We start from the raw sequence: 10,564 nt of genomic DNA, 5'->3' as shown, positions 1-10,564 counted from the left end.
ACATATACCCAGTGGTGGAAAAAGTACTCAAATGTTTTACTTAAGTAAAAGTATCAATACTGCAATGTAGAAATACTCTGTTACAAGTAAAGGTCCGCAATTCAAAAGTATAAAAGTATTGGCATCAAAATGTACTTAAAATACCAAAAGTAAAAGTACTGGAATGTCCCATTTCAAGTTTTCAAATGTATAAACATCTTTTGAAAATAGCAGATCTACAAGCTCACAATGCGTCACATCAGAAGCATTGTAAGCTTGTAGATCGGCTATTTTCAAATGGCCAAAATGTATATAGGGCTGAAGTGGTTAATGTATGTTCAGTAATAATAATCAAAATCTACAAAGTACTAGTAACTAAAGTTTTCAAATAATTGTAGTGGAGTAAAAGTACACTATTTACCTCTGAGATGTAGTGGAGTAGAAGTAAAAGTATTGGAAATTGGAAATACTCAAGTAAAGTACAAATACCTCAAAAGTGCACTTAATTACAGTACTTGAGTACATGTACTTAGTTACTTTCCATCAATTCAAGTCTCCATGGGGTGACTAATCCATAGAAAAGGTCATTTTGGGGGTGAAATATCCCAAACACACAAAGTGAATGTTACAGATTAACAGCTGTAGGTATATGTACACACTGTATACCTCCGACTGTACAATACATAACATTTACAGTACACCAGTTTAGTGTTCATACTGTTCTGTATATGTCACATTCATACCTACGCTTACAGTTCATTCTATTTATATATTATACCAGGGGTCTTCAAGGTGTTTCAGACGAAGGACCCCATAGCTGAGAGATGATCAGAGATCCCCACTACATATTGTATACAATTGTGTGGCAGATTCAAACTTTTCATAGATTTCATAGTTAGCTTCATAGGTTTGACAGCACTATATTGGATCCATGTTCATTTGTATTTTCAGACATGTAATCACTTAAACCATAAACTTGACCTTTCACTTGGTCTGCCCCCCCCCCCCCCCCCCATCTACACCAAACCTCATTGCCTATAAATAGCAGATCTACAAGCTTGTAGATCGGCTATTTTCCCTAAAGTTCCCTCCAGAATACACAAAGATTAGGCGGCCCCCTGTAACTCTGAGGATCCCTAGGGGTCCCTGACCCCCTGTTGAAGAGCCCTGTATTATACATACACTAATTGTTCTCAACGTGGGGTTCAGGGACCCCCCAGGGGTCCTTAATATATACGTAGCATCAACATCTGTTTTAAGCACCTCCCTGTACATTGGCTATTTGAAATATAACCAAACTCCATGCTCCTCGTCTGAGTCGTCTCAATGTGATGTGTTGTGAGCTTGTAGATCGGCTATTTTCAGAAGAATTTGAATGTTTTTGAAACATTTTACAACACAAACATAGTATGGGGGTCCCTGGGACAAAATATTTTCAGATGGGGCTAATACATATTAATTTGGGGGTCCTTGACATGGAAAAGTATGAGAACCATTGCATTGATTATAGTGATAACACATGATTCTCTTGTTCTCAGCCACTTTCTCAGTAAGAAGAATCTCCTGCAGTTTCTTCCTCCTTGGACATGACACACTGTAACTCAGCTGTAGATGCGAAACTGCATTTTGTTGTCTCAGTAGTGCTTGTACTCTGTGCAGTGACAATAAAGTTGAAACTAAATCTAATCTAAACATCACTCATAAAAACAACTGCTTAATTTAAGCCAAGTAGGACATTTATCAATAGTAGGCTAAGTTAAGTTAAGTGCAAGCTCTTGAAGTCATCTCTTTTAAGAGCTTGAATCCTCTTCACGAGGCTACTACTGCACAAAGATTAGTACATTTTTCGTTTTGGTGAAGCACATTAAAATAGTAGATATGTAGAGATATACAGTATGTATGTATAGAGAGTTCACAATATAGTAGTATAATATAGCATATAGTAAAGTATAATATTAGTTTAGATTAATATAGCTGTTTTTCCCCCTTTTGTAAAGGCTAGTGTGACTAATCATGCCATGACAGATCCTACACTATCTGCAATGTTGAATCCTCTGCCAACCAGTACAGTACACAGTCTCCAGGAAAATCTGATGGACGCTGGTGGTGACGCTGATCAAACTGCTGGGCTTTTGAGCAGTAGGCACGGCTCTGTTGGTGGCCAGCGTCATGCTGCCTTGCCTGGAGTGACTCTTCTTGTAGCGAGGGTCCTGCTGCTACACGCTGTGTTGGGAGCTGCCTGGAGTGCAGATGGTCTTAATTAGACTCCTTGGAGGTGTTTCAGGTTATTACTTGCAGATGGGTCAAAAACACCTGAGAATAAAATAAACAGGGAATATTACTGTGATAGTACAGACCGGTAGGATATCATTTAACTTTTAGATCATTTTCTTCTGCTTAAATAAGAGAACACTGCATGCTTCAATCAAATAATACATAAAGCATTGTCATTATCTAGTTAAAATGCTGTGGTTTCACTGACCCTGGTTCTAATGAATTAGAACAATATGCTCAATTTAAAATACACAACTCACGTTACCACGCTTTGACTCAGTCGCTGAAGTGGGCCACAAGCACCTAGAGTAAGGTTCTACTGTGTCTTTCCTCTGGACTCTTGCAGCGCAGCACCTACACGGGACCAGACCTCACACAGTCCAGACTTGCAGTCACAGTGTGCGTCAAGCACCGCCCCAGTGTGCTGTGCTCTGGGGCCATGATCCAGGGAGAGGTTGGCTTCTCCCTCGGTTGCTGAGTGCAGCACCTGAGAATAGAGTAAACAGTGATATTACTGTGATAGAACAGACCGCTAGGGTATTATTGTCTTCAGCTTACATAGGACAACACTGCATGCGTGCAACAAAAAAATCAAATAATATCTAAAGCAGAGGTCTTCAACAGGGGGTCCGGGACCCCTAGGGGGTCCTCAGAGTTACTACAGGGGGTCCGCCAAATCTTTGTGTGATTTTTACATAAACCACTTCAACCAAGTATCCCTATTCTGAGAGGAACTTTAGCCAAAGGCGTTGTGCGTTTGTAGATCTGCTATCTTCGGCAAAGTGGTTTAGTATAGCGGGGAAAAAGAGCAGGCTAAGTACAGAGTGAAAGGTCAGGTATAAGTGTTGTTTAAGTGCATGATTAAATGTTTGGAAATACACATTAACATGAATCCAACATGATAGTGCTGTGGAACAAGTCTATGAAGCTGCCTATGAAATCTATGAAAAAAGAAATATTCTATACAATATAATGGGGGTCCCTGCTTTATCTCGCTCTCAAGGGGTCCTTGGCCTGAAAACGTTGAAGACCCCTGATCGTAATTGTAATTATATCTAGTTAGAATGCTGTGGTGTTACCGACCCTGGTTGTGGTACATTTTGACCCAGTCTTGTAAGACCCTGCTTGTAAGACCAGCCACTGACTGTATGAAAAGTGCTGGGTAACCAGGCTAGTACTTTTTACTTGTGTTTTTCCCCCTATGAAACTCTCAAAGAACAAAGCTTGACTATCTGCATGCCAGCCACAATGGACAGACTCGACTTTCATGAATTATTTTGGGTCATTAATAAGGCCCATATTTGGGCTTTGTTTACGTCTGACTTCTTTTGGGCACACAGTAGCTTAGTCCAGCGTTAGAGTTCTCTCTAAGTTAGAGAGAACTCACTAACGCCAGGGCTAAAAAAGCTTAGCCTTGGATCAAGACTATATATTAGTTGTATTTGATCAAGTCTGACTCAGATAAAATAAATCTACGATAGTCTTGATCCAAGGCTAACAGTAGCCACGCTAACACACAGACTTGCACAGCACTTCTACAGTTCACCAACATTACCTGTCAAACGATAAAACAAAATAATAAAAACAAACTTACTTACCCTTGCACAAATAAGATTGAGCCTCAAGGCTGTTGTAGGCCATCAACTGGTCCATAGTGTAGTAGGTACTGCGTGTAAACACTAAATAATAATCATACAATATCCGGATAATGTATGGCCCGGCGGATAAAGATCCTTATTGACACTAAACTCACTCGTAACAAGCTTATACGGATCGATACCGATAAATGTAATCTTCTCCTCGTATTGTTTCCTCTTAATCTGCGTAAAATGTTCTAGCAGTGACTAGCTAAAGTAGCTGCTATGTGTTTGTTTACAGTGTTACACTTAGCCGGAGCTAACACGGTGCTGCTGGACCGAACCGGACCTCACCAAGATGGCGCGTAGGGAGGGGGTGGAGTCTCGGCTCCGCCCCCTCCCTATACGTAACTTTGTATAATAATGCATATGAATGATCGATAATTAAAAAACAGGTAATTTTCCGTTTTCCATTCATGTAGATGAAAGGCTAAAATTGAAAATCAAGCCAATTTTCGATTTTTGATTTTTGATTTCACATTGAATAATAGACTGAACGCAAGATACGGGCTTGTAAAGTAATACTTGATATCTTGGCAAAAATTGTGTTTAACAAAAAAATTAAATTAAAAAACGGGTCAATTTCCGTTTTCCATTCATGAGATGAAGCCAATTTCTTATTTTCGATTTTGGGACTTAAGAACGGATATAAACTGAACGGACAATTTCCGATTTTCGATTTTGGGATTTGAGAACGGATATCAATTGAACGCTACGTACACGGATTCACTTTGCTAGCACGGTAGATCTTCACCTTTGACTCCCATCTCCCGGGTGCCCGGGGATGTCCAACACTGATCCTGTACCTCTCAAACAGAGCTGAGATCTAACATTTTGCAAAAGGTCACCTGTTACCTTTAAGAAAAAAGCGCTAATTCTGCACAATGGTGCTTTCACAAATCAGAGTGAAAACCTTTACTGCTTTCCACTGCCTATAACCCACCAAGACCGGGAAACCACTGTAACCATTATTTTATACCTTGGCTGTTCAAAAATAGCAGAAATACAAGCTCATAGCGCGTTGTAGATCTGCTATTTTTTAAATTATGTATTGAACATATATATATATATTTTTTTTTAGTGGCGCCAGCCACTCCTACACTTGACCGTGTGTGTGGGTCCGTCCGTCCGTCCGTTTGAGCACGGCCTCAACAGCTGCAGCTGATTGCAACACAAGGATGCAACCAGTTACATTAATTCAAAGCACCACTCTCTTCACACTGAGTGTGTTTTTTTTTTATAAGCGAACATTTGTGACTCAAATCTTTGCTACTGGGGGTCCCTGGAACTACATATTTTGAGTTGGGGGTCCGCGGCCGAATACATGTATTTTTGGGGTCCTTGACATGAAAAAGTTTGAGAACCACTGATATTATAGCAACATGTGTTTCAGAAAACTTTAAGATTTTAGAAGATCATTTGTAGAATCGACCTCAGGTTTTAAAAAATATATATATTCCAAAATGTGCACACATTGTTACAATTAAAATAAAATAGCAGATCTACAAGCTCATAGCGTGGCACTCGTTTGTAGATCTGCTATTTTTGAATAGCCAAAGAAATATAAAAGTGACACAGATATGCGTTCCTGGATTGAATGTGTTAACAGTGACTATCTTGTCTTAAACCGTAGAAATAAATGCCAGCCTTGTTACAGGCCTGTGGATATTTAAGAGGGTATAGACTGATTAAGAATAGACTGGAGCGCTGCTATAATCTGCAACATGGCCAGTTTGATTTGAGGCCAATTCTAAGTCAGTGGTTCTGAAACGTTTTTTTTTTTTTGGCTCAGGGCACTGGTGTAAATTACGTTCTAGTCCACGGCGCCCCTGAATTACATTGTTTCTTTATGGCACGTTAATTTATGTCATATTACAGTATTGTTACAAATGGCTCCGTTTTGTGACAATGAGGAAGCCAAAATAATCATATTTGAACAGGGGACCCCCCAAAATAATAATCATATTTGAACTATGGACCCACCAAAATAATCATATTTGAAATGGGGACCCCCCAAAATAAATCATATTTGAACTATGGACCCATTCAAATAATCATATTTGATAATCATATTTGAACTGGGGACCCCCCAACATATATCATATTTGAACTATGGACCCACCAAAATAATCATATTTGAACTGGGGACCCCCCAAAATAAATCATATTTGAACTATGGACCCACCAAAATAATCATTTGAACTGGGGACCTGCCAAAATAAATCATATTTGAACTATGGACCCACCAAAATAATCATATTTGAACTGGGGACCCCCCAAAATAAATCATATTTGAACTGGGGACCCCCCAAAATAATCACATTTGAACTGAGGCATTACATTTAGTTTGACTCGGTTCCACAGATAAATATTGTGAAAATAGCCGATCTAGAAGCTCACAAGCGTTGTGTGCTTGTAGATCTGTTATTTTCTGAATATTTGCATCTGTCTTACAATTGACAACTTAGCCAATGTTTGACCAGTTTTTATAGTTGCCTATAGTTTCTTGGTTACTTTTAATGCAATAATTGTCTTTTGTTCTTTCTTTTTTATAGATATTAACAAGGTCTTAAAAGTCCTTAAATTGTCACTTCATTGTCATCTGGGAGAATCACTGGCTTAACCAAATCATAACGAGTGCGTTCGGATATATAGCACCGAGCGCAGTGGCCAATAGCCTACAAACTAATGCGTGAGTAAGCTCCCGGAGCGCATTTCCAAACGCAAGTGCTTCCAGTGATCTGCATGGTGAGAGAGATAAAATGTTACCACTGCCCTGCAGACTTTTATATAGAGGGAGAACCAGGTGGGCCTGATCTACACTGATCGCACACCTCCGCCCTCCAATCGTTCTCTGAAACGCAGACACCTTGTTAGTAACCATGACAACCACATGAGCTACCCTGACACCCCCAGGGTTGTCACAGTATGTAAATATGTAAATGTTTTTCCCCCAGATATACAGCGTGTCACGAGGAAAACTTGAGAGAACATCGCTTTCCAGTTAGCAGGGATGGAAAGTAACTAAGTACATTTACTTAAGTACCGTACTTAAGTAAAATTTGGATGTATTTTTTACTTTACTTGAGTATATCCTATTTCCAATATTTTTACTTCTACTCCACTACATCTCAGAGGCAAATATTGTACTTTTACTCCACTACAGTTATTTGAAAAATGGAGTTACTAGTTACTTTTCAGATATAAATTATGATATTATAAAACATACATGAACCACTTTAGCTCCATTTTATACATAGGCTATTTGAAAATAGCCGATCTTCAAGCTCACAACGCGTCACATCGCGGCGCGTTGTGAGCTTGTAGATCTGATATTTTCAAATATTTAATACTTTTTACTCTTGGTACTTGAAATATATTTTGATGCCAATAATTTTGTACTTTTTAGAATTTTTTATTCTGGACTTTTACTTGTAACAGAGTATTTCTACATTGCAGTATTGGTACTTTTACTTAAAGGGGTGGTGCCATAGTTTTGCACTTTTTCTGTTTTTCATGTGTCTATGAGGTTGATAGAACTTCATTAAGCCCCCTGGTGGTGTTTTAATGGTGTTTTATGTCTTCTCTGACTATTTTGAGTTTCTACCTGGAGGCTGAAACCTCGAGGGTCAAACGTGCCAATAGAGAAACAGCGCTTTAGTGATATAGTAAAAACATACCCTCCCCCTCATTATCATAACACAACAGGTGTGGGCATGAGGAGGCGGAGGGACTAGGACAGGTGGGTGGTGCTAAGGTGGTGGAGGAGGTGCTAAGGTGAGAACCAGGTATACTTAATGAACTGGAGGGGTGTCCACATAAAAACATAATTTTAACAATTTCTGTACACTTTTTTGAAAAAAAAATCTTCCTCCCAGTATAACCATAATACCTGATAATCATGTTTTGGGGGGGGGGGGGATCACTGAAAATCACGGCACCCCATCTTTAAGTAAAACATTTGAGTACTTTTTCCACCACTGCCAGTTAGGACAGATTGAACCAATCCCCAACATACCTCTGGGAGGAGCATTCGCTAAAAATAGCTGATCTACAGTGCAACTCAGGTCTATTTTATTGAGTAGGCTGTAGAGGGTCTAAGTGGTTAGTATGATAGTATTCTGCGGCGCCCCTGGACTTGTATCACGGCATTGAGACACCACCCACTTTGCTAATTGCCCCGATCACCTCTTTAATTCATTCACTGCCAGGAATTAATGAATTAATCCATCCGCCTACCGTCCTACGTCCTTGGCAGGGAATGAGTTAACTCAATTCAGCTGAGAACCCCCCTGAAACATCCTTGAGAACCGCTGTTCCAAAAAAACTGTTCTCATGAAATCGTGTTGCATAACTGTGCCTCGGTCCCTTCATCTTTTGATTATTATTTCCTTTTTCATTCCTTAATAAAGCCTTCCAGGCTAGTTGATGCGAGGCTTTGAAACGCTAATTTAGCCGCCCGTCTCATCAATGTCTGCTGACCGTGGAGAGAAATGAGACGGCGGGGCTTGGAAGTATTCCACAAGGTTTTTCATTTCAAGTGACTATGGGTTCTCTTCCAAGTGACGCTGGCTTCACATCTTTGTTATGACAGCAGTGATGTGTTAATTACATATTTGTGTCATTTCGTTTTTTTCAAAGTATGTTTTCCTAATAAATACGTTCACACAATAATTTGGCGGACCTCCCTGCAATATAACTGTAGGTTACTACCGTAACCCCGGTTCTATGATATACTCCCATAGCATAGTGTGGCTACAGTGGTCACCTGTTCATTCATGCACGATCTTCAAACGGCCACCTATTGGACATCAGAGGTTTTCAAAGGTTTCTTGGCCAAACTTGTTTTGTGACAACAATGGCCAAGCTTGAAGCCACTGACTGTCTATTAGCATATGTTAACCATGATCCTCTCTCACTGAATGAAAGGAAGGGGTCGCGACCAGCGTTGCCATGTTTGCTTATTATAAGCAACCTGTTTTTCTGTAAAGTTGCTTGTAAATATTGGTAGAAGCTGGCTGCTTTTTATTTGAGAACTTGAGGTGCATATAGGTTTAATGTGCTCATGTGGCCTATAATAATCAATCTCTTTTGGGCTTGTTTTAATAGACCTGTTTGCTTATTTCTCTCGCAAACTCTGGCAACACTGGTCGCAACAGCTGTCTCCTATGACTGAGAGAGAGAGAAAAAAGAATGAGAAAAACACTGGCTTATCCTCTGTTCTTTAATTGTTGTTCTTCAGTGGTGGAAGAAGTACTCAGATAGTTTACTTAAAGTAAAAGCCACCATATATACCACTTAAAATACATGTAGAATGTCCCGTTTCACAGGTTATCAAAATATGTAAAAAATCCTTTGAAAATAGCAGATCTATAAGCTCACAACGCATCACATGGCTATTTTTAAATAGCCAACGTTTATATAAGGCTGAAGTGGTTAATGTATGTTTTGTAATAATCAAAATCTACAAAGTAACAACTAAGTTTTCAAATAATTGTAGTGGAGTAAAAGAACAATATTTGCCTCTGAGATGTATAGTGGAGTAGAAGTAAATGTACTGGAAATTGGAAATAATCTAGTAAAGTAAAAATACCTAAAATCTTTACTTATGTACAGTACTTGAGTAAATGTAATTTGTTACTTTACACCACTGTAAAATGTTTGAAAATAGCATTGTGACAATTGTGAGCTTGTAGATCAGCTATTTTCAAATAGCCTATGTATAAAATAAAGTAAAAGTACTGGAAATTGGAAATACTCTAGTACATAAGTTTGTTTTATTAATTAAATGATAAATTGTCTGCATTCATAAGTTCTCTAATGACAGCTGCTTTTAAGAAATAAACTGCAAGTAGAGTAATTGCTTTCCTCTGCTCTCTTCTGCCACCTACTGTCCACCTAAAATGAAAAACTTAAAACACACCCCCAAGGCATAGCCACACCCCCAACCTTTCACAACCTAAGGTTATGGTGGGTTATGGTGGGTACCTTTCAGAGACTCCGGTGCGTATGTGAATAGGTGACCACTGTACAATGGAAGCCAGCGACGTGCGGATACAAACGGACAGTGGTGTACTGTAAGGTAACTAAGTACATTTACTCAAGTACTTTACTTAAGTACAATTTTGACGTATTTTTTACTTTACTTGAGTATTTCCAGTTTTCAGTACTTTTACTTATACTCCACTACATCTCAGTGGGGCAAATATAGTACTTTTACTCCACTACAATGATTTGACAACTTTAGTTACTAGTTACTTTTCAGATATAAATTATGATATCATGAAACATACATTAACCACTTTAGCCCTATTTTATACCTAGGCTATTTGAAAATAGCAGAGCTACGTTGTGATCTTGTACAGCTGCTATTTTCAAACATAGCACTTTTACTTTTGGTAGCCTACTTAACGTGTTGATGCCAATACTTTTGCACATTTACTCATTTTGAACACAGGCCTTTTACTTGTAACATTGTAACAGAGTATTTCTACATTGCAGTATTGATACTTTCACTTAAGTACTGTACTTACGTATATGTACTCAGTTACTTTCCACCACTGTAACTCCACTTTACTGAATCAAAACAAGAGCAGGCAAGACTAGGTGACGTTCACACTTTGTTGTTTATTTTCTCACCCTTTTCCACTCAGCTTCTCTCTCCACACAATTCC

The 10,564-nt window shown here is 38.9% G+C and overlaps 1 long non-coding RNA gene across 1 annotated transcript; it reads right to left on the bottom strand.

Annotated features, from left to right (window-relative positions):
- Window positions 1–1,759: 1,759 nt before the first annotated feature.
- Window positions 1,760–3,917, bottom strand: LOC311060577. Its single transcript, XR_014602283.1, has 3 exons — window positions 3,852–3,917; window positions 2,514–2,740; window positions 1,760–2,292 (listed from the first exon to the last, which is right to left on the bottom strand). It is a non-coding gene; the product is annotated as an uncharacterized lncRNA (long non-coding RNA).
- Window positions 3,918–10,564: the final 6,647 nt, after the last annotated feature.

Source organism: Gymnoscopelus microlampas (genome assembly GCF_963454915.1).
Source record: "Gymnoscopelus microlampas genome assembly, chromosome: 14".
In the NCBI taxonomy this organism is placed as follows: domain Eukaryota; kingdom Metazoa; phylum Chordata; class Actinopteri; order Myctophiformes; family Myctophidae; genus Gymnoscopelus; species Gymnoscopelus microlampas.
This window is presented reverse-complemented; position numbering and strand designations above follow the sequence as displayed.